This window comes from Schistocerca cancellata, chromosome 5 (genome assembly GCF_023864275.1).
Source record: "Schistocerca cancellata isolate TAMUIC-IGC-003103 chromosome 5, iqSchCanc2.1, whole genome shotgun sequence".
NCBI classification, from domain to species: domain Eukaryota; kingdom Metazoa; phylum Arthropoda; class Insecta; order Orthoptera; family Acrididae; genus Schistocerca; species Schistocerca cancellata.
This window is the reverse complement of record NC_064630.1, coordinates 450,264,976-450,290,164: the sequence shown is the minus strand read 5'-3', so window position 1 is coordinate 450,290,164 and position 25,189 is coordinate 450,264,976. Positions and strand designations below refer to the sequence as shown.

Below are 25,189 nucleotides of genomic sequence, written 5' to 3'. Positions count from 1 at the left end.
TTCAGACACCATCGCGGATAATATACGACAGACGTTTGCGAGGAGTCCGACGAAACCAGAGCTTACGAAGGCCAGAGAGTTGGAAATGAGACTATGAACAATGCACAACGTCTTGTATAGAAGGTTACGGCTATAGCTCTACAAGGTGCAGGTACTTCGGGAATTAAAGCCCATGGCCATACCTCAGCACGAACAGTTTGCTGTGGATGTGCTAGACAAGATAGACGCAAACAATGACTTTTGGGAAAAGATTTGTTTTCCGATGAGAAATCGTGTTATGTATGCCGCAAACTAAATCGTCATAACGTTCATATAAGGAGTTCATAGCATTCTCTTTGATACGGACTACTTAACAGCTGTTTTGCTTAAACTTTAAATCTAAACGGGGTGGAAGGCATGACCCAATAAGGTGAACATTTCAATTCCATTGCGTTTAATTATCTACCCAGAACAGCACATAAAATTTGACAGGCGCCACTCGTGCAAGATTATTTAAGAGACTTACATTACATAAATCATTAGCACGTTAATAAATCATCTCCCTTAAACATTGAGAACCGCCAGTCAGGCAAAATATTTAAGAAGTTCTTATTACATAAAATCATAAACATGTTAATAATTCATGACCCCACGATCTCCCACCACAACTGACAGAACCTACTAAGGCTGAATTTAATCATACCTTTAACAAACAATTCTAGTTAAGACACATTATTTAAGACCCTTTCAATTTCAACTTTAACATTACCTGTAAAATAACAGTCTCAACTTTAAGACGAATACTTAAAACATTTTAATAAATATTTAAGCTGGGCCATTTTGCAGGGCGAACCCAAAATTATGCAAATGCCCATTGATTTGTAAGATGGACGTTTAGGACGTAGAAATTTCCAAATTGTACAATGATAAATGTGTAACAACAGAAGCAAGTTCCAAGCTTGTTGGGCCGAAGTTTAACCACGAGCAGTGGGACCGAATGAGAGCAGAAATACTTAACTTCGAATCAAGACATGGCTCCGTTTCCAACCCGACGTCGAGTAGGCCACCAAAATGTGAACCAAGCAAACGCTACCGAAGAGGAACTGCCGAGCTCAGGCAAAGTCCATCGCCCATACGCCAGCTTGTAATCTAAAGGGAAGCCCAGTGCTTCGGTTACCCACTGCCTCAGCTCACTGAAACACAGACTACACCCCACAACAGAAGGCAGAATAACTTCCCTTAACATTTAAGATTGACCAGTAAATTCATAAAATCACTGCTAAACAACACCTAATTTCACTCGCAAGTGCTTCTTTTAAGTAAAACTGTACTTGATAAACCAACACTAAGAGTGGGAAATGAACTGTCTCCCGAGAACCGACACTCACTAGAACTTAATGACACACATCTGCAAATACATAAATATTATGCGGAAGCAGAGCACACACTTAGTAAAAGGCCTCAAATGAAATCGAACAAACATAACATCACACGTCTTGGAAAGTCTTACTGTACCAAGAGCGATCACAACCACAGTTAACTAAGCGCTGTTAGTAATTAGCGCACTTAACTCGGTGTCTTGATGCTGGGGCGATTTTGTGAAGATGTCAGACCATCACTTCGCGAGACCATAACAGCGTGTCCCTCCAAGGAAGCGGGCACATCCACGGCTCACGAGGTTGCCGGAGGATGCACAGCGCCGGCCAACTCCCGCCGGCTCCCGTACAACCACGTGACAACTTCCGCCCGGCCTCAGGCACGCCGTCTTCGCTTCTGTCCGCCAGCCAATCGCCGACTCGCGCTCCGCCGCCTTCAGTTCTCAAAGCTTTACGTCCTCTCCTCTCTACTCGCGGTCGGCACTCCCTTATATCTCAAGCCGGCCCAAGCCCAAACCTCTGCACTAGGAAATCGATTGTACTCAAGTCAGAGATACTACTGGCGCCAGTCCCGCCACGGTTCACTTACGTTACACCTAAAACGGAGGTAGCCCAAAGGTAAATGTTTGGTGCGGACTGATGCACAGTGGCATTATTGGTCCACTCATCGGGTTCACCGTCAACAGTGCTGCTTACCTAGACATATTACAATGTTTACAGTGCCACAATTGGAACACCTGCAATCTGATTTCACATTCCAACTGGAAGTGTCCCCACTGGTCCCTAAATGTCCGTCAGTTTCTGGACAAAAGTTTTCAGGATAGGTGTATTGGACGAGACGGTCTAGTTTAATGGCTGCCACGACCCCCTGGACTCGCTCCACCAAACTTCTTCTTGTGGGGATTTGTAAGGGACCTGGTGCACCGAACCAAGATTAGCGACCTACAGAACTTGAAGGCACGCATTGGCAATGCATTTGAACATTTCACCGGGGAGATCTTGAACCGTACGTGGAGAGACTAGACATTATCCGCGCTCCGGCCGCGGTAGTCGAGCGGTTTTAGGCGCCTCAAAAAATGGTTCAATGGCTCTGAGCACTATGGGACTTAACTTCTGAGGTCATCAGTCCCCTAGAACTTGACCTACTTGAACCTAACTAACCTAAGGACATCACACACATCCATGCCCGAGGCAGGATTCGAACCTGCGACCGTAGCGGTCGCGCGGTTCCAGACTGTAGCGTCTAGGCGCTTCAGTTCGGAACCACGCGGTTGCTACGGTCGCAGGTTCGAATCCTGCCTCGGGCATGGATGTGTGTGATGTCCTTAGGTTAGTTAGGTTTAAGTAGTTCTAAGTCTAGGGGACTCATGATCTCAGATGTTAAGTCCCATAGTGCTCAGAGCCGTTTGAACCATTATCCGCGCCACGTTACTGTCTATGAATGAGGAAACAAAGATTTATGAAAAATGAACATGCGCAGTGTCAACAACAAAAAAACATCTTCTTTATCGGATTACCGATTTCTGTTTGTCTTAGCGTTCGTGGTGGTAGGTCTGAAGATGGTCTGAAACAGACCGAAAGCGGTAACCTCATAAAATGAAAGAAGTTTCTTGCGGATATGATTACTCATGTTCATTTTTCAGTTATAAAAAGATCGCTGTTCTGTAAGGGGAATGTTCTCAAGAATTAAAGCTTCATGAGTTATCATTTGTTGAAAACCATTCTAGTGTAGTTTAAAATGTATTTAAGTCTTAAGCTGTAATGATATTTAATGGACATTCTGCACTGTTGGAGTTGATTATGTGAGTTCATTACAGGGTGGCAGTGTGATAGCAGGTGTTCATAAGAAGCTCTTATTAAAGTCAATATAAATTGAAGAAAAGAAAATTGTGTGAATAACTGTCAGGGATTAATGGCTGCATCTCTCGCTCCACATTGCGTGGTCCGGCGCCCTCACCCAGGGACGTCGGCTCTCTGGCCTCAAAGGAGGGAGCGAGAGAGAGGGAGAGGTCTAGGGTGGAGGCGGCGGACGGGCGGCGGTGCGTGACCGCGCGTGAAAAAGGGGCGGCGGGGTGGGGGCGGCGAAGTCGGAAGCAAGAGTTGGTAATTCTGGAAGCCCACAAAGGGAATGAAGAAATGGCTGCGCGGCGCGCGGCCGCGGCCGCCGGCCGGCCGGGCGCGCCGCTCCGTGAGAGATGGCCCCAGTAATTCAACGGAGTCCGGATCGTGTAATGGTCATTGCTATTGTTCCATTCCCTTTCATCCGGAGGTCGGGCTGCGTCTTATAATCCCACGGTTACAATCGCTGGCGAGCAGGAGGGCAGAATTTTTATACGGCTGCGCTCCGCACCAGGAAATTCCCTCCCGCGCTCTCGACGGCGGCTGCCATTTATTCCGGCGCTTTTATTAGGAACTGGTATTTTCCGGCTTACGATTCATTACGGAGGACGCGCCGCAACTGATGAGGCGCCGTCTCGCGGCTCGGTCCAGCTCTGTCTTCTCTTCCTGCCGGGCGCTGGATTTGCTGCTCGCCGACTACATCTGGGGTAATTGCTGGGATGCGTTTCCCAGGGCAGACTAGAAAGTTTGCTTTATTGTACGATAAAATCGCTTGATTTCTTCTAAGCTGCAATCATGGGTATGAGTACACGAAAAAAGACTGTCAATACTATAGGAATTGAATTATAATTGTGAAAATTCAATTATTTGCATCTTTTGTTGGAAAATGTATGAAAGTGATACATGGGCGGTAAACAGTTTGGAGAAGAAAAGAATGAAAGATTTTGAAATGTGGTGCTACTGAAGAACGCTCAAGATTAGATGGGCAGGTCACGTAACTAATGAGGAGGTACTGCACAAAAAAGGGGAGAAAAGAAATTATTGACGTAACCTGACTAGAAGAAGGGATCGGTTGTTAGGACACACACTGAGACATGAAGGGTTCAACTATTTAATATTGGAGGGAAGCGCGGGGGGGGGGGAGGGGGGGCAATAGTAGAGACGAATATAGCAATCCGATTCAGAAGGATGTAAGTTACAGCACTTATTCGGAGATGATGAGGCTTGCGCAGGTGAGAGTAGCATAGAGAGCTGCATCAAACCAGTCTGCGCACTGAAGATCACAACAACTAGAACACCACGTGTAAAGGGTTCTGATAATTACGTTGTGTTTAATAAATGTAATTTTGACGTACATCATAAGCTGCACATCAAAAGTATTTATTTTTCAGGGCGGGATCAGTATACGACGCCCATCCACAAGGGTACATACGAGTACAAGGCTATTTTAAACGATTAAAGTTAGTCTACAGATTTTATGTAGCTGTGTTACCTGACGTATTGTCACAGGTCTTGGCATACAAACGGAAAAACTAATGGAGTTATTTCTGACATGTTAAGGCGCTACATACGTGCCTCCCTAGTGATCTGCCGCTGTCAAGTCGATAATCAAGTTCTTCTCACGTTCGACACAGCATGTCCCATTAATGCGAGATCGCGGTTATGGTAGCTCTGTCGGTAGAGGAGGCGTAGAGACACAGCCTGCCACATCACGCCACAAGAAAAAAAAAAGAAATATCTTATGGAGCTAAATCGAAATAGCGTGGACGTCATGAGATGAGTTCCTCATCATCAAAAAAAATGGTTCAAATGGCTCTGAGCGCTATGGGACTTAACATCTATGGTCATCAGTCCCCTAGAACTTAGAACTACTTAAACATAACTAACCTAAGGACAGCACACAACACCCAGCCATCACGAGGCAGAGAAAATCCCTGACCCCGCCAGGAATCGAACCCGGGATCCTCATCATCCAACCCACCACTACCAAGTCACAGGTTTTTCAGTTTTTTGTTTACGGATTCACGAACGTGAAGACGGAAGTGTGTTGGAGCATCATCCTGCTGGTAGATGATGTCCATATTGTCGGTCTATAGTTGTGGCATGAGCAAGTTTTGCAGCGTGTCCAGACACAAGGGTATGGCTTAATCTTCGGGAGTCAGAGCTTGTACCAATTTTTTTAAGATCTATCAAATGCCCGAGGGAGGACTCGAACCTCCGCCGGGATCAGCCGCAGAGTCCATGACTCCAGCGCCTCAGACCGCTCGGCTAATCCCGCGCGGCAAACAATAGAGACTATTTCAGTTTTTAGTTATTATTTCACTCTTCATATAAAATAGGAAAACAAGCAGAGAGGATAACTATAACTGTCGTTACCGGTGGAGGGAGCAAGGCGATGGTATGTAGAAGACTAAATTCATTTCTGGTCAATATGTTGGGGTAAATATAACTGTCGTTATCGTTGGACGGAGCAAGGCGATGGTATGCAGAAGACTCAATTCATTTCTGGTCAGTATATTGGGAGAAAATAGTCCTAAATCTCAACAAACAGAGCACATGTATGCAGAGATTTACGTAATCGTTAGTGACACCTAGCAGAAACCGGAGATGTGGAGACAGAAGACATTCAACTGAAGTGGACGCGCCCTAAGAAGCTGCGACTAGCAGACTCTCATCTGCATTCCCCACTGACGTAAATAGACTATGTCTAGGGTCAAGATAATATTCCACTGTGGAACGAATCTCTCAATCTGTTTCTTTCTCTCTCTCTCTCTCTCTCTCTCACACCGTTGAACTGGCTATCAGAAATTGAATGAAAAATTTGTTCCCTCCTTTTTTGCGTTCTCTGTATGTTTATACTATATTATCGGTGTTGTTAGAACCTTTGTAGTTCTTGTTGCAATTCAAGAATTCATTTCCAATCGTCTTGTGAGTTTCACTCCTTTCTGTATAAAAATACCAAAAGATTTGTGACTCTTACACATGCCATAGGCTATGCTCTGCATGATTACAGTTTATTTCACAAACTATGATGAAATACTTTCACTGTTTTTCACCTACGAACTTCACTGTTCTATGGAACTTCTACAAATCACGTTGCGTCATACTTATAGTCGGAGGACTGAGCTGCCAGCAATTCACTTATCTCGATGTCCTTAGGCCTTCTTCATATGTTGTAACCATACTGAACTCTAATGCTATTGTTTCTGTATGCATATGGAAGACTGGTGTAACGCAGAAATTTTGGGGACATTTCTAATAGATTCAATCGTTTAATTCTCGCGTATCCGTAACCAAACAAAATATTCCACAACGAAGGTCACTTGAAGACTCTTTTTCTGCTGCTACATGGGACAGTGAGATAATTGGAGACTTAGAAACCGATCAGATACAACAAGTACCTAACCATTGGTGATGTAGGGATTATTATTATCGGAAATACACGGAAGCCAGGGAATATATATTTAGATCATGATATCAATTTGCAAATCGTTAAACAAACTTATAGTTTTCTGTGTTTAATATCAAATACTGAGCTAAACACGTATCCCTTTATCATCGGCGTGTATGGACTGTCTAATGGAATGTTTTCCATCGCAACGTAAAAAACAAAACAATTTTCTATTTCAACGTAAGAAACAAAACACCTGATCGGTTATTTCACGATTCGCAGACGGGAGCTTGATTACCTACAACGAGCTAAATGTAACTTCTCTTGACGATTTTGTGATTATAGACGTGGTCATGTGCTAATCAAGTCTGAATTAAAAATTATACATCAACTTTACACGCAGAAAATTTGCTAGTCAGGTCTGCAACCATTAAATACGTTTCAACATCGATACACTGTATATGCAATATTATAATGCAGCCGTAGAGATTTTCCATTGGGATTAAGACAAGTACAGTGCTGACTAGTATACAGATCAGTGCATTAAAGCACCATTTAAAAATAGACACTAACTGCAAGCGTACGTGTTTCAACACTGTTTACACACAACTTCCTCTTCATCTATTTCTACTCCCGACTGTACGGTCAAATATCCTATTTACTGATCTTAAACTTCTTAGTTGTAGAGAGCCTAATCTGTCTCTTCTTTTGGTAACTTATTCCTGCTACCTCCTTTGTTAGAAAATCTTTTGTAGTAGATTTTCATTTCTTACTCCAACAGCGAACTTATTGTTTAAAACGCTTTGAAAGAACGTTCTGCAAAGATTGTGAATTTCTTGTCTAGTTTTCATACAGTTCCTGTATTACTGTCTTTTGATGCTGAGAACGAGGTGTATGGCAACAGGAACACATTTAAGTATCAGTATTTGTAGCAACAGATATCTGTCTTCACATGCATAAATACAATTACGGCATGTAAAATTTAAAACTTTTCCGGTGTGGAGGCTGCTCCATGAAATTTTGAGTGAACAGTGTTTTAACGTGCCTCAGCAATGCATCTGCGACGTTTAGGTTACCGTCGTCGCTGGCGGCGCAGTGTACCTGTGTATCAGAGCTTAAAAGCAATTGATATTGACTTGGCTGGACAATTTACTAAACTGCAATTAATTGTAGGACCCAATGTGTTTCGTGGATTGCGTCTTAACTTCACTAGTGATGTACAAGCTTTGCTTGGAGGCTCAGCTTGGCTTACCTTGGCTGGTGTTTGGGACAATCATGCAGACTATGGTGGGCTTGAAGCATTTCCAGATGCTAACATTCTGGCCTGGAAGACGTGGAGTATAGCTGAGTCTACAGGAATACTATCAAAAGTTCCATATGGTACTCTTGTTCCTAGTATGTCATTTGTTTTGTCAACCAGAAGAAAGAAGAAGTTGAATGCTGATGAGTACTTGTTTATATGGGCTAAAGTCGGCAATGGTAACTGTAAAATTAAGATCAATGGTGACTGTATGTTTTATTATAGGCAATAAATTTCCTTATCTCCTTTCCTTTCTCCTTTTAAAAAAATATTAACAATCATCATATATGTAGTGTGGACTTGGTTACGTGCTATGCAGCGCGTGTCCTTGAACTGCATGTAATGTCCCTGACTTTGTGTGTTTTATCTATGGCGCTCAAGCTCTTTGGCCAACATGGTGGCGCTAACTTGCAAGTTAATGACATCCGGCACGACTCTCGGAATTACGCAGAACAATTACGGTGTGTTTCTTGCTTCGCTCATCTTGGCAGGAGAGACTTCTTGCGTCCTCTCAGATTCCGAGGTTAAGCAAGTGGACGTCCTTGTTTGTAGTACTCTTAATGAATTTTGGGTTAGTGTTGTTTATAATTATACCATACTTGCTCAAAGTAACCTTTACATTCTGTTCTTATTTTCGTCCATCTATCTTTCGGTTAGAAAGAGAAGTCCTCAGAACTTCTTAGCATCGAGAACTGTCCCGTTTGTTGTTCAACTTCAATGCTCCTTCAACAGCACTATCGGGGTAACACGTACCACTGTCGTGGCGCCTGCTCACTGGCTTCCTGGTGCCACCGTGTGCTTATCGGAAGACACTTCCTTCACCGCGGTCCGGAGAGCCACAAGACCCCGCGCCTCGTGCGTCCGCACCTATTCATAGCACAGGCGCGCCCACCCTGTGTCCTGTCCCGCAACTCGTCTCCGCTATTTGTATATCCTCGGATGTCTAACTATTCCCGCTCCGGGGTAAGACGATCCCCGACTTTATGGCCTTCGCTGTAGCTGCCGCAAGCTTAGTTTGGGGCTCCCCTCAACACGAACCGACCGAAACCCTGCCCCCTTGTTTCCATTCGCAGGAGGCAGGAGATGTATCGCCACAGGTGTGATACAGACGCACAGGAAGCGGGTGCGCTATAAACAGCATCCTTGAGACACACATTACGTGTATGATACTGGAGGCCTTTGATTTATAGCGTGTACATGTGACTCTGGGGCAATTAACAGAGAACATTGTAAGGCAGCACCACCAAAGTGGAAGAAAGGAGAAGGAGTAGAAGAGGACTGGAAGAATCTGGTGTAGAACGGTAAGAATAATTTACTTCTGGGACAGTTAACTTACTATTATTATGTACAGTTAAAAGCTTTTAGGGTTCACTACGCTCCAGGAGTTTGCGAATTGTACGTCTTAAGAGAAATAGGTAAATTTGTGTGATTTCAAAGTGCATTGTATTCCCACGTACTATGTTTAAATGGAACATTTGAATGGCGATATTGAGAAATCTACATGTCCATGTTTTGACAAAATTGAGTTATGTATCATCTCGTACTTTAAACTCATATGTCGATCATGATATACAGACATCCCTTATGTTGTGCCGTTTTCTGTGTCCTTATGCAGCCTTTGTATCAGCGAAATCGAAGAGAGACCCTCACTTCTACAAAAGATAAGGGCTATCTCCAAATTTTTTGTTGTCAGCACTATTTTAAACAGAGAGAATAATCGATATGAGCATGTAAATGACAAGTAAATGCGATTTCTACCATTCCTACCAAAAGAATAAATCGTTCAGAACTTCTATAATAGCATTTAAAATTGGCCCTCACGTGTCAAAGAATTAATGATATGTGGAGTATAATTCGAAACAGATTGAAAAGTAGACACAAATTGGTTGATTTTAGTCCACATTAGCAATTAAGTATGAGTTAACCAATTATTTATGCTTATTTATTACAAAATACTGAGGAATCCCACGTGTTCACAAAGTAAATTTTAACTTAACATCAAGAAAACCACGATTATCTAGAGTGCACAGGTATTCTGCTTTCTACGTTCCTTTTAACGAAAAATGAGAAGAAAACCGGAATTTCAACATAATTTTAAGAACTGTAAATTTTTTTTGGACACGTGGGGGTTCTCAATATTCCCATTCATATGTGATTTGGCTCCATAGAAAGTACAAGCTTCGTCACTTTTGAGACCACTTTAATCCTGTCCATGGAAACATCTAATTCGAAACGACGCATGCTTCCCTCTTTGGATATTCGCAAAACCTATGGCACCCCAAGACTACTGCAAGACGACACATATACATTTGTACCTGCAAGCAGACAACTATCACGACCCCACCCCAGACAAGTGCTGTCCTCGCTACACTTGTTCGCAGGACTCGTACTACTGCGGACTGCGGTTATCCGCCACAGCTACTACACAAGGCTCTGCAAGACTCTGCTGTTTTGACTCAAGGTGACTGCCACGTATCAAAAGTGTGAAGAGTGGAAGACGTGCGCTTGTTTCGCACTCCTTTCAAAGTTATTTCACCTTTAATCTTGCGATGACATGAGCTTGCTGCTCTCAATTTGCTACATCAAAATCCCACTTCGACTTGAAGGAGGTTAGGAGCAGCGTTTTTTGTTTTATTCTTTCTTAAATGTAGCAGTCTCTGTCATGTAACTACAGTGGTTTCCTTTTCCCGCCTTGACTGTTTACTTTCAAATCATCAGTGGGGACTTTGATAAATTACTGAGTCTCAGTAGTCCATCTAGTGAACTGTCTCAATGAAGTGTTTGGTCACCACTCATTTGTCGAGTGTAGTGTCAATATTCCACTAAAATGGTTCAAATGGCTCTGAGCACTATGGGACTCAACTGCTGTGGTCATAAGTCCCCTAGAACTTAGAACTACTTAAACCTAACTAACCTAAGGACATCACACACATCCATGCCCGAGGCAGGATTCGAACCTGCGACCGTAGCGGTCGTGCGGTTCCAGACTGCAGCGCCTTTAACCGCTCGGCCACTCCGGCCGGCCAATATTATACGCAACGTTCTTGAACGGTTAGTGTTATTTGCTTGTATAAAAGTTCAATCTGACAGCTGGGTTTATTCACAAGATTTAAGAGTCATTACTGTTACACGGAACTGATGAGACTCAAAATCTTTAATTCTTGGTGAAAGATAGCATTAGCTTTTTGGTTAGAGAGGATTCGATCTTGAAAATGCATGAATTTTAACCTTACTCTTAAAGGAGGTGACTTGTAGTGAGAAACATGATGTGGTTTGTAGGACAGGTTACGTTGATAGGGTGGAGTTGCTCAATCAAAAAGAGATAAAGAATTTTAAGTAAAAAAACAGAATACTGGCCTAAAATGACTACAATTAGTATCTCTCTCTATAACTCTCCTAATAAAGCACTCTCTTTCACCACAAGAAGCGGATTTAGGTCTAGTGCCAACTAATGAGTCACGTTACGTTCTGTGAGCAAGAATGACAAATAATTAATGTACAAATGCCAAACTCATGTGCAGTGGTCCTGACAGATCAGAGAGCTAAATGAATCCCTATCATGAATCTAATTCACCAAAACATTACGCAATGCGACCAAAGGACAATTTTCAAGTTTTCTTTACGAAATCCGTAAGAAGTGCTTCGCAAATTCTCATACATTAACTATCTCTTGGTGGGGGGGGGGGGGGGGGGATGGGGTAGGTTTTGCGGGGGAAGAAGCAGGGTTGGTGGGAGTGGGGCGGAGTTGGGGGGCGTGAGGTACGATAATTAAAAAGGAGTTTTGATAGGCAAACATAAATTGTACTACACTAAATGTCTCACTTATGAGTACAAATTAGAAGAAAAGCCAGTTATTATACTTCATTATATCATACCATATCATAATCTTATTTGTCTGGCTATCGGATCAGCACTGGTATCTCTCTCTATGCTTCAAATGGCTCTGAGCACTATGGGACTTAACATCTGTGGTCATCAGTCCCCTAGAACTTAGAACTACTTAAACCTAACTAACCTAAGGACATCACACACATCTATGCCCGAGGCAGGATTCGAACCTGCGATCGTAGCAGTCCCGCGGTTCCGGACTAAAGCGCCTAGAAACGCTAGACCACCGCGGCCGGCTATCTCTCTCTATAAGAAAACTGGTGTAATGATTAGACGGGAAAAGGAAATAATAAGTGGGAGCTTGACTGTTGCGGAACGAAAGTTAATGGTACGAAAGAGCTAGGAATAATAAGCATGCAGACTACGTTGATAGGAGAGCTTGCTCCAGGACGGTTAAAAGAAGAAAAGGGATTCCTATCTTCATTTTCACATAACTTGAGAGAAAATTCATCACACAGCTCTCGGATCATTGGCAAGCAAAATTATTACTGCTATTGTGAACACGGACATTTATCAACGAACTCCATTAAAACAACGAATTAGCTCTCGCCAGATGATCTCAAAATTTCGCGCAAAGCAGGGACATCCTTTCTCAGGAAAAAACTAGTCACTCGTACGTATTCATTTAGCACACGAGTTAAAGAACAAGAGTGAAAATCACTAGAGACAAAACTGACCAAAATAAGTGCTTAAGACGATACATAGTTTGCACACACAGTGTGTGTCCATGTGTATGAAAACTAAGTGAATTTCACACGCAATGAGTAGAAAAATACGGTAAGAACTTAACAGGAAACAACAAAGCGGTGACGCTTTGTTAGTTCATTGATTTCCTAACTCAAACACATAGCGACTCAATATAGTTTCGTGTCCACTAGGAATACACATGCTTACCGACCAAGAGCTGGATCACGTCTACCCGGCACAGCGTCTACCTCTGTCCCTTTTTCAGAGTGGAGGCGGCGCCCGCTCCGCTAGCCAATGAGGATGGGCAGAAAAGCCGCTACAGCTCATGTAATATGGCTACGAGGAGCTAGATGCTCGTTATGCAGTATTACGGAAAGACTTGGCAGGAATGTAGCCACTGTACATTATGTTTGGCAGCAGTGTTCACGACAACGACAGCATCGAGACAAATACCCTGCAGTGTGCACTCCTCTGACGGCAAACCACCGCCATTTGTGACTTCAAGGCAGAGCTCATTAGAGTGCGGAGTGGAGGGAGGTCTGTTATGTTTTCTGATGAAAGCTAACCAGCGACGGCCGTGTATTGACTAGGAGGAGGCCAGCTGACAGCCAGCAATCAACATGTCTGCGTGCTAGGCACGCTGGACCTGCATCTGAAGTTACGGTCGACGGTGTCATCTCGTACGACTGCGGAAGCGCTCTCCTGGTTATCCACGCACCCTGACTGGAAATCTGTACATTAACCTGTTGATTCGACCTGTTGTGTTTGCCATTCATAAGCAGCATTCTAGAGGGTGTTTTCCAACAACGCTCGTCCGCGTACTGCTGTTGTAACCCAATACGTACTAGAGAGGGACGACATGTTGGCTTGGCCTGCTCGATCACCGGATCTTTCTGTAATCGATAACATATGGGACATTGTTGCTCGACAACTCCAGTATCAGCGACAAACAGCATTAACCGTCCCTATAATGGCCGACCCATGAAATTCCGTCCCGCAACTAATATCCAGCATCTGTACAAGACAAAGCGTGCATGTTTGTATGCTTGCATTCAACATTACAACGGTTACACCGGTTATTAATGTACCAACGCTTTATATCGCAGTGGCTGATTTTGCGCGTTCATTAACCTATGATCTTGCAGTCTTAATCACTTACATACACTCCTGGAAATGGAAAAAAGAACACATTGACACCGGTGTGTCAGACACACCATACTTGCTCCGGACACTGCGAGAGGGCTGTACAAGCAATGATCACACGCACGGCACAGCGGACACACCAGGAACCGCGGTGTTGGCCGTCGAATGGCGCTAGCTGCGCAGCATTTGTGCACCGCCGCCGTCAGTGTCAGCCAGTTTGCCGTGGCATACGGAGCTCCATCGCAGTCTTTAACACTGGTAGCATGCCGCGACAGCGTGGACGTGAACCGTATGTGCAGTTGACGGACTTTGAGCGAGGGCGTATAGTGGGCATGCGGGAGGCCGGGTGGACGTACCGCCGAATTGCTCAACACGTGGGGCGTGAGGTCTCCACAGTACATCGATGTTGTCGCCAGTAGTCGGCGGAAGGTGCACGTGCCCGTCGACCTGGGACCGGACCGCAGCGACGCACGGATGCACGCCAAGACCGTTGGATCCTACGCAGTACCGTAGGGGACCGCACCGCCACTTCCCAGCAAATTAGGGACACTGTTGCTCCTGGGGTATCGGCGAGGACCATTCGCAACCGTCTCCATGAAGCTGGGCTACGGTCCCGCACACCGTTAGGCCGTCTTCCGCTCACGCCCCAACATCGTGCAGCCCGCCTCCAGTGGTGTCGCGACAGGCGTGAATGGAGGGACGAATGGAGACGTGTCGTCTTCAGCGATGAGAGTCGCTTCTGCCTTGATGCCAATGATGGTCGTATGCGTGTTTGGCGCCGTGCAGGTGAGCGCCACAATCAGGACTGCATACGACCGAGGCACACAGGGCCAACACCCGGCATCATGGTGTGGGGAGCGATCTCCTACACTGGCCGTACACCACTGGTGATCGTCAAGGGGACACTGAATAGTGCACGGTACATCCAAACCGTCATCGAACCCATCGTTCTACCATTCCTAGACCGGCAAGGGAACTTGCTGTTCCAACAGGACAATGCACGTCCGCATGTATGCCGTGCCACCCAACGTGCTCTAGAAGGTGTAAGTCAACTACCCTGGCCAGCAAGATCTCCGGATCTGTCCCCCATTGAGCATGTTTGGGACTGGATGAAGCGTCGTCTCACGCGGTCTGCACGTCCAGCACGAACGCTGGTCCAACTGAGGCGCCAGGTGGAAATGGCATGGCAAGCCGTTCCACAGGACTACATCCAGCATCTCTACGATCGCCTCCATGGGAGAATAGCAGCCTGCATTGCTGCGAAAGGTGGATATACACTGTACTAGTGCCGACATTGTGCATGCTCTGTTGCCTGTGTCTATGTGCCTGCGGTTCTGTCAGTGTGATCATGTGATGTATCTGACCCCAGGAATGTGTCAATAAAGTTTCCCCTTCCTGGGACAATGAATTCACGGTGTTCTTATTTCAATTTCCAGGAGTGTATATTACCTAGACAAATCTGTTCGCCAAATTTCTTAACTACACATTAATTATGCCAACAGCCTTGCCGCAGTGGTAACACCGGTTCCCGTCAGGTCACCGAAGTTGAGCGCTGTCGGGCTGGGCTAGCACTTGGATGGGTGACCATCCCGTCTGCCGAGTGCGGTTGGCAAGCGGGGTTTACTCAGCCCTTATGAAGCAAACTGTGGAGGTACTTGATGAGAAGTAGCGGCTCCAGTCTCGTAAAGTGACATACTGCCAAGAGAGCGGTGTGCTGACCACATGGCCCTTCATATCCGCATCCCTGTGGTCTGAGGATGACACGGCGGCCGACCGGTACCTTTGGGCCTTCCAAGGCCTGTTCGGACGGAGTTTAGTTTACATGAAGTACATTATGACGTTGACATTCTTTTCCCGTTAGTGTATAACACTGATTATCCGATAGACACAAGATCACCTGATAACAGAGGAGCCCAAAGATAGTGAAACTTTCCTTCGGTGCCATGTCCCGCACTGACGCAGGGTCGGCATTGTTAGGAACGGATTTGCCCTTCCTGCCACCCCCCCCCCCCCTCCCCCGGGGCGGAATTAGTGTACCCCAGATGTCTGCGGTCTGCGTCTAGTGTAATTTATGTAATAGTGCTAACGTTTTCAGATGTTGGCGAGTCGTGTAACTGAGGCGTAACGTGGGGACCAGCCCGGTATTCATCCAGCGGGATGTGGAAAACCGCCTAAAAACCACATCCAGACTGGCCATCACACTGGCCCTCGTCGTTAATCCGCCGGGCGGATTCGATCCGGGGCCGGAGCGCCTACCCGAGTCCAAGAAGCAGCGCGTTAGCGCTCTCGGATGCCGAAGATAGTGAAACGTAACTCTAAAATTCGTTGCAAACGAAATGACGCGTGTAAATACACCTGGAGGTGTCAACCCTAATACTTAAGAGATTTTCATGAATCTTAAGCCACTGTGACGGTCACCAGATGGTTCTGTGCTTCCCTTTGTGTCACTGCGGTGGCGTGTACGTAGCATAGAGCCTAATTTGCAGGCCGTTTACAAGGGACCGAGGGCACGCGAAAGCTGCCTCGCGAGAGGAGTAACACGGACTCGCGCTTAGCCGGCAGAGCCTCCGGCGCCAGCGCCGGCGCCGCCGCCACTGTGCGCCGCCGCCACTGTGCGCCGCCGGAAGCGCATTCCGCGCTGCGGTGCAGCGGGCCGGGGCGCGCCGCGCCTCTGCTAAACGCCGCAGAGATGCAATTTGCTGGCGCGTGGCCTCGTTACCCTGTGGGCGGCTGCGCACAGTGCGGGCGCAGCACGGCACAGCGGGGCAGAACACAGCACGTGAACGAGAGGAGCGGCGGGGGCGGCGCCTGTGGCGGGAGGCGGCCGCGTGGCGCTCACACGCGCCGGGCCGCGTCGCGACGCCAGGAATAGACGACGCCTGCGGCGCACCGGAAGCCGTCACAGCTGCCCCGCGGCCCAGCCGTCGAACGCCCAGACTCACACGCGCGCGCCGGCCTTGGAACCGGCAGCGGCGCAACTGAGAGCTGCGTTATTGTCTGGTGCATCCCATAGCACCCACATCTATGTGCGTACGCTGTAAACCGCTGTGACGTACAGAGGGAAGAAAAACCGAAAACATAAGACAAATTCCGATATTAGCTGCACTCGGCACAGAAATAAGTCCAGTAGTGACAAGTCAAAATTTGCGCCAGACCAGGACTCTGACACGAATTTCTCGCTTATAGTGAGCGGTCGCCTTAACCACTCCATCCACCAGAGTACGCTCCCAGTCCAACCGAAATTCCCAAATACCGCAACCAGATACGTAGTGCTCCGTATCGATTGTCCTCATTGCTCGCAACCTCACATGACTCCTGCAAGAGGTTGACCGAAGAATGCAACCCCACTGAAGGTATCATTATTTGCCGTCAAGCTATATATATTTATACCAGTATGAGTGGAGTCCGTTCCGAAAGACCAGACATCACACCTATAAATATACACATCTTTTCGGCAAATAATGACACTTTCAGTGTGTATGTGCTTTCGGAAACAAACAAAAGAACAGACACCACACATACGAACATATACATATAAAAACACAGTAACCCTTTTATGCAGTGTAACAAACACGTTGGCATTTAAAGAAGCTTGTAAGTTTTTCGAAATTTGTGGTAAGGTACTATGGGACCAAACTGCTGAGGTCATCGGTCCCTGGGCGCTACAGTCTGGAACTGCGCGACCGCTAAGGCCGCAGGTTCGAATCGTGCCTCGGGAATGGATATGTGTGATGTCCTTGGGTTGGTTAGGTTTAAGTAGTTCTAAGTTCTAGGGGACTGATGATCTCAGATGTTAAGTCCCATAGTGCTCAGAGCCATTTGAACCATCATCGGTCCCTGGTCTGACAACACTACTTTAACTTAAACTAACTTACGCTAAGGATAACACACACACCCATGCCCGAGGGAGGACTCGAACCTCCGGCGGGTGGAGCCGCGCGAACCATGACAAGGTGCCAAAGCCGTGCGGCTACACCGCGTGGAAAAACAGCTTCCAGTATTGTCGGAGTGGATGGATACAGGTCCTTTGTGGCATCCAGATGAATCTTATACCATTCTAGCTGAAAAATAGTGGCAAGATCAGGTGACAATGGATGAGGTGGACAGCAATAATGCACACTTCGCTCCAACGTAAGCACAAAAATTCAACAATGTACAGGTCGGGTGACTCTGTTGGTCAGGGTAGATGCGATAATTGATCCTCGTGCTCAGAAAAACAAGCCGTGGACGATGCAAGCTGTACAAACACAGATTCGTCTCGGAACAGTGTACAATCCGATTGACTGCATCAACGAAAATTGTCAAATAATCCTTGACATAGATGGAACATTGCGGAGTGACCATGGGGCCTTTGTAACACCACAAATTTTTTTCGGTCATCAGTCTTGTGACTGTTTTGCCAACAAGCTAAGTGTTTGCTATAATGGTACCCTAAACTAATATGCAATTTGAGTGGCTGAATAACGATGTTATGCATACCACACCCAAGTGAGTGTATGTTGAATCAGAACAAGGTTTGTAACGCAACCTTATAGTGGACCTGATACAAAGCCTACATGGTGTGGCTAGTGTCTCATAAAATTTATTCATTACATGAACCGATAAAACCTCGCCTCTAAAATTGGTGAAGAGAAAGGATTATAATGAGTTTATTTTCTTTAAGTGGAAAACAACATTAGTCAAGAATTTGTACAAGGATCAATCACGTATGTTAACGTAAACCAAACGCATAAATAGTCTTCCGTTAATAGAGGTGTTGGCAAGAACCTAATACAAAAAGGAGGCAGAATGACTCTACAGATTGCAACGGCTGAGAAACATCAGTTCGAATGCTGCTGCTGAGAAACCAACTGAAACCCTACAGACTGGGGCTGCTTATATTGCCGACAGTAAAGCGCAAGGCGGTCTGCTGATGATGGCTGCTACTTGCGATCAGCTGCTGCCTGGGCAAAACATGCTTCACGTTTCTATAGTTATGACAAACCTTCTACAATGTTTCAGGTGGCTGGCAGGACCGGTGAAACTGTGAATGAAATTATTCTGTAGCAAGGGCTGCAAAGTATTCCGTCTGGAACGAACGCAATCAAGATTCTCTTCTGCCCCACACGAAGAGAGTGACTGCTTCACTGTGCTAGAAATCGGCCAATCGTTGCCAATAAACAAATCTTTCGCCAATTCAGGCCTTGCAACAAATTTGTCTGTTTTTCCACTACCATACTCCGTCAACCTAGGCGTCAGTACCGTTCCTTCCCGCCAATTCCCAACGGTGGCTGCAACCGTACGCTGACGTAACAGTCGAGCAGCGTATCGTAGCCACCGCCAGTACTTTGTGCGGAAAGCTTTTCGCGACGGGCACCAACGGAAAATAATAATCAGCGAGCTTCGTGCGGCGCCGTTTTGTCGGTTATACCGTGGAGTTCAACGACTATTTCTCCAGAACATCTCAGACAAGAACATAGCCGTAGTGCCGAGCAGGCGCGTTCCTGCCCAAAACATGAGGCTTCTGCAGGAAAACTGTCACCCCACCCCCCGCCTTTTAAAAAAACATGCGAGTATCCGCCGCTGTGGCCCCTGAGATCCCACATCAAAAGAGAAAGCTGCCAAATGACAGGTCAGCACGTTGCCCAAAATTCCCAGCGCCTACAATCCCCCCCCCCCCCGTCCCACCACCACCACCACCACCACCACCTGCTAAGGTGAGCGGTTGGACTCCTCGCAGCCCTAAAGCTTCTCCTTGTCTCCTCCTCATTCTTGAACAGAGTAGTCGCTATTACTAGCTGAAATGTATTACCGAACTCAGTTAGTCTTCCGCCTCTCTCATTCCTTGTCCCAAGCCCATATTCTCCTGCAACCTTTTCTTCTACTCCTTCCCCTACAACCGCATTCCAATCTCCAATAGGTATTAGATTTTCATCTCTGTTTAAGTTCTGTATTACCCGTTGAATATCCTCATGTATTATCTCTATCGGTTCATCCTCAGCTTGCGGCATCAGCATCTCTACCTGAACTACTGTTGTCGGTGTTGATCTGCTGTCGATTCTGTTGAGAACAACCCTATCACTGAACTGTTCACAGTAACTCACACTCTGCCCTACCGTCCTATTGATAACTAATACTACTTCCGTTATAACATTTTTCGCTGCTGTTGATATTACGCAGTTCTCGTCTACAGGAATCCATGTCTTCTTTCCATTTCATTTCATTGACACCCACCGTATCTAGATTGCACCACTACTTATCCCATTTCAGATTTTCTAGCTTCCCTACCACGTGCAAACTTCTTAGACGTCACGCCCCAACCCGTAGAATGTTATCCCATCTTTCTGTATTCAATCTCTTTCACATGGTTGCCTCTCTTCTTGGCAGTCTCCTCCCAGCGATCCAAATGGTGGACCATTCCTGTATGTTTTACCAATGGACAGATCATCATGACGCTTTTTCAATTACATTCCACATGTCCTGTGGATACAAGCTGTGTGTCTTTAATGCTGTGTTATGCATTGCCTTCTGCATCCTTATGTCGATGATCATTGCTGATTTTTCCGCCTTTTAGGGGCAGGATCCCACCCAAAGGACAAGAGAGTGCCCTGAACTTCTGTCCAGTCCTCTGTCCTCTTTGAGAAGCCCGTTGGTAGAACGAGGGTGACTACTAATGCCAGAAGTCATCGGTCACCATTGCAGGTGATTTTTATTTAACATTTCAGCAGTGGTGAGGTACTATCCCGGCTGGGAGGATGTTTTAGCTACTAATCAAATGTGCTATCGCTATACCACGATATGGCCGTCCAAATCATAATTGAGCCCCCGCCGTTTTTCATTCATTGGCCAGAAGTCGATAACAGTGCGAAGCAAGACTCATACGACCAATTGACTGGCTTCTAGGGCTTCATGGATCACGTTTTTTGGCTGCGGCACCATGTTTTTCTGATACGGGCATTTGCTTTACTCATGGGTGATCCTGGAATACCAACTCACCTGCAATTCCTTGATTATGCAGTTCCTTTCGTATTGTTTTGGTGCTGGCAGGGTTTGCGAGTGCGACATTCAGTTCTTCAGTGACTACTGCAACTGCCGTCCTCTTATTTTTCATTATATCTGTCTGGATGTCTCGGCCCACATTTTCGTCCGCGTCGTGACTTCGGGGATGGTGTTTTCCCGCTTTTCCTGAATGCTGTATACATCTTCGATACGTAGCATCTTGAAACACCAAATATTCGACCCACCATGAGAACACCAACGAATTCCTCGCGTTCTCTTTCGTTTAGTTCAATCACAGCTACACTGTACACTGTTTTGACCACTGCTGACGCTTGTGACGTATTGAGGACATTGTGTAGGTGCCGTTCGTGGTTTAATACAGCAGCGCCACCTGCAGACTTTGCTACCATCAAACAGGCATTTCTCGCGGTGTTTTCATATTCTCGTCCGACCCCTGTCAATCTTTATGTACACTCTGCAGACCACTGTGACTTATATATTAGTGGCTACGTAATCGTATTAGAGGGTACTTTGTATGACACGACTTGCCAGGATTTCTTCCCGTTCCAGTCGCCTATGAAGATCGGGTTCAATGACTTGTTTAAACCCCTCTGTGCGTGCTTTAGTCTAATTTTGTCTTCACCACTGCTACTCTGGCGATGTGGAAGAGACTGAAGAGTATCTCTAGGTTCTTAATACTCGTTCTTGCAACTTCGCAATAGGCTTTCGCTGGATAATTGGCCGATATCTTGAGGATCTTGTCAGTTTAGATTTTTCAGCACCTTTGGGTCGCTATCTCATGAGTCACTCAACCTGTGACGATTCGTCGGGACCTTCTTCCCATACGACCATTATCTCTTGTTGGGCCTATGTGACATGAGCCCCACAGACTTGAGCAACATTCTAAGATTCAACGAAGATGTGATTTGTAAGCTGCCTTTCTTGTTCACTGATGGCATTTTTCCCAGTTTCTGCCAAACATCCGAGTCCAGCCACCTGCTAACCCTCCAATGAGCCTACGTGATGATTCAATTCCATCGTACAGCCAGGTATTTGTATGAACTAAATGGTTCCGGTTGTTATGAACTGATGCTGTAGTAATAGGATCCTACTTTCCTACGATTTCTACAGAGCAAAATGAGTGTAAATGAATGTCGAAATGGAAAATTCCATTGATGCCCTTTATGGAACCTTCAGAGCCCCTTCGTGTCTATTCTGAGTCCGGCTGTGTATCAAATATTTTCTTCGGCCTTGCGTAACAAAGCATCGTGATTTCAACCCAGGGCATAGGATATCTGACCTCCATCGTAGTGGCGTCAAGAGAAGCAGAGATACGCAGGTAAGGGGGCGGGGTTCATGATTTTCCCATCGTGTGACGCGTCTACGGTAGCGTTGGGAAGAATTGTGGTGAAAGTTGGTGCCAATGTGAGAATAGTAAGACGTGAAGCGAGCTTCGACCTTCTTTTCACTGTTGACGTCTTGTTGTTTGTAGCGCCGCCGAGCCCGCTATTGTACCATTATGAAAGAAGGTCTTAGGTACCTTCGAGCCAAACTGCAAACGTCTGCGTCACAGTGGGGTAATATTAGGGAGTTTATAAAAATGTAACCCTTCAATTTTTTTGTACAGTGTATTTATCAGATCATCTCAGACGTCAATGTGTAACGATTACACAACTGTCTTCAAGCATAAAGTTATTATCTCCTTCGTCGCCATTACTTCATTCTCCCAGAATTGTTGATTTCTTACATCTACATACATACTCCGTAAACCACTGTGGAGTGTTTGGTGTTGGGTCGTTGTGAAAATATTAACGATTTCCTGTCTCACACTGAACCAGGGAAAAACACTGCGTATATGGCTTTGCACGTACCCTAATCTCTCTTATTTTCACGATCCTTGCGCAAGGTGTACGGTGTTGGTAGCAGTGGCCTGCAGTTGCTCTCGCCAACATATCATCCAAATACCGTATGGGATTTGTAATCGAATATCTCACGGCCTCAACCTCAAGAAATTAGCTCATCAGATTAGGTGGATACTGCAATTGCTGGATATGAATATTTGAAATATTGCAAATGTAGTTTCAGTACATGTCTGTACCAACATATTAAAGCCTATTATTCGAATATCACTATGCTAGGCTCTATACATTCAACTGTAAATGCATCCATGAAAGAAAAGAGTGTAATTATACCTGGCCCTGAAGGAAAAGCTACTATCATATGTTGATTATCAGCTAATGACAATTTTATTCTGTATCCACGGTTCCATAATAAGTTGTACAGGGTCAACTGACTAAACAATTGCGCTAATTCAACTTACGGTGGCTAATATAAGACTCGTTTTCGTAATTATCGTAGCTCAACACAGCACCAATAACGTAACTAATCACCTACAATGTGCCGTACACTAGGGTGATGCCACAATGATCAACTTCTACACACTGTTCTGGTAAGTGAGTCAACTTAAATTTATGGAGAGTGCACTTAAGATAACAAAGAAACGAGGAACGGTAGGTTGTCTAACACAACGAAACGTCGTATTTCAACACAATATCACTAAACGATGAAGAGTTTGGATATTACTTTGTATGAGTCCCTTAGTTGGGCAGAAAATCCTGTCACCACGTCTAGGACGACATCCGCTAGTCTGTATGAATTCTAGAAGTTTCGAAATAAGCTTTCACAGGATGTGAAACGAGAACTGTTGCAGAACTTCCACTACTGCGATATAATCCAACATGACACGAATAGTGAAAAAGACGGTTAGAGCCAACTATGACCGCCTGTGCGTTATATCTACACCAGCCGTTTATGCAAACATGTCAGTGGATCATAAATCTAGTTGTATCGGACTAAGTTACAGGGCTGCCATACGCTATGTTTACTGTATCGGCTTCTTTGTCCATTCATCCCACTTCATTGTCACAATCGCAGCAAAAGATCTCACTTCTCTGGTACCTTAGCTGCGTCCGTGCACAAAGCGAGTGAGTTCGCAAACAGCTTCTTCCGCCCTCTCTGGAGTAAGTTACTCCACACTCTCCTTCTTGAAATTCAGAAAAAGCGAAAGCATTACCTTTTGTCAATACCGTAACTTTCTTCTAAGATATTAACATGCGTAACCTCATTCCTCTGTCAAACAGTGAGGTAAAAGCTCACATCTTCTCCTAGTTAAGCGTCTCGTTTCTTTTACGGACTCTTTCCACATCATTACGACATATCGTATTCATGATCCATGGAACTAATATTAATCTAATCTAATCTAATCTAACACATTACATTTCGTGATGAGATGGGTTTCAGTTTAGAAAGCTTAGAAATCCCTATTAGTTCCTCCGCCAATATCTAAGTTTATTTCCATACTGTATCATTCACTGTGAAGTGATTAGAAAAGGATCCATCCCATTCTACCATTTGTTAAGGATTCTTCCCTTTGAATATAAGCAGAAATGCCTCTGTACACGGTCTACGTAGCTTGAACATTTATTCACTTTCTCTACAGGAGCGGTAAGTACAAGATTGTTGTATATTCCTTGATTACTCAGTTAAAACTCGTTCTTAAATGTAAGCGAGCTTTCAAGAGAGAGTTTTGTCAATCCCCACGCGATTACCTCTTAGATTTTTCAGCAACTTCGTGACGCACGCCCATGGGTACAACAAAACTGTGACAATTCGTCCCGCTTTTCTTTGTATACGTTAGTCCTATATGAACCGGGTCTCTCGCTCTTGAGGAATATTCTGTGGTGGACCGAACGACTTTTTTTGTGAGATATCTTCTTTGTACACTGATTACATTTTCCTCTACAACTACGTGATTACTCTGCTATTCACAATAAAGTGCCTGGCAGAGGTTTCAGTGAACGACCTTCATGCTGTCTCTCTACCGTTCCACTCTCGACCGGCACATGGGATAAACAAGCACTTAAATTTTTCCGTGTGAGCCCTGATTTCTCTTATTTTATCATGATGATCATTTCTCCCTATGTAGGTGGAAGCCAACAGAATGTTTTCGCAATCGGAGGAGGATTGAAATTTCATGAGAAGATCTCGTCGCAACGAAAAACGCCTTTGTTTTAATGATTGCCACTCCAATTTACGTGTAATGTCTGTGACACTATCTCCCCTATTTCGCGATAATACAAAACGAGCTGCCCTTCTTTGTACTTTTTCAATGTCACCCGTCAGTCCCATCTGATGCGGATCCCACACCGCACAGCAGTACTCCTATGTTACGAGAGATCCGAAGTTTGCCGCCGGATTTTTCCACAATTGAACGTATGCTATCGTTCCATTTCATATACGAGGTGTGTGGAAAAAGTAATGAGACTAATTTTTTATCTACTAAAGTTTTCATTTTATTGTTTTCAAACAACAGCATTGTACCTGGCGGCCACAGAATCGAATATCTCTCTTCGACCCTGGTTCTGCTCGGTGAGGACGTGACAGCAGGTGACTTCTGTCATTTGCCGTAGGCTGGGAAACCGTTGTTACCCCTCCCACCTACACCGGTTAAACATTATTGCTTGTGGACACTACAATAAGGATCCAGTGGCAGTGGTGGACCTGAACCACGTCATATCGGTGTAACGTTGTGCACGGCCGCTTAAGCGG

General features: G+C 45.4%; 1 protein-coding gene and 1 pseudogene across 1 annotated transcript in view; one reads left to right on the top strand and one right to left on the bottom strand.

Annotated features, from left to right (window-relative positions):
* The window catches only part of LOC126188598 (hemicentin-2-like), a 1,730,700-nt gene that overhangs the window by 1,509,858 nt on the left and 195,653 nt on the right, over positions 1-25,189 (bottom strand). The window lies entirely within an intron of this gene.
* Positions 15,098-15,215, top strand: LOC126189434 (5S ribosomal RNA; annotated as a pseudogene).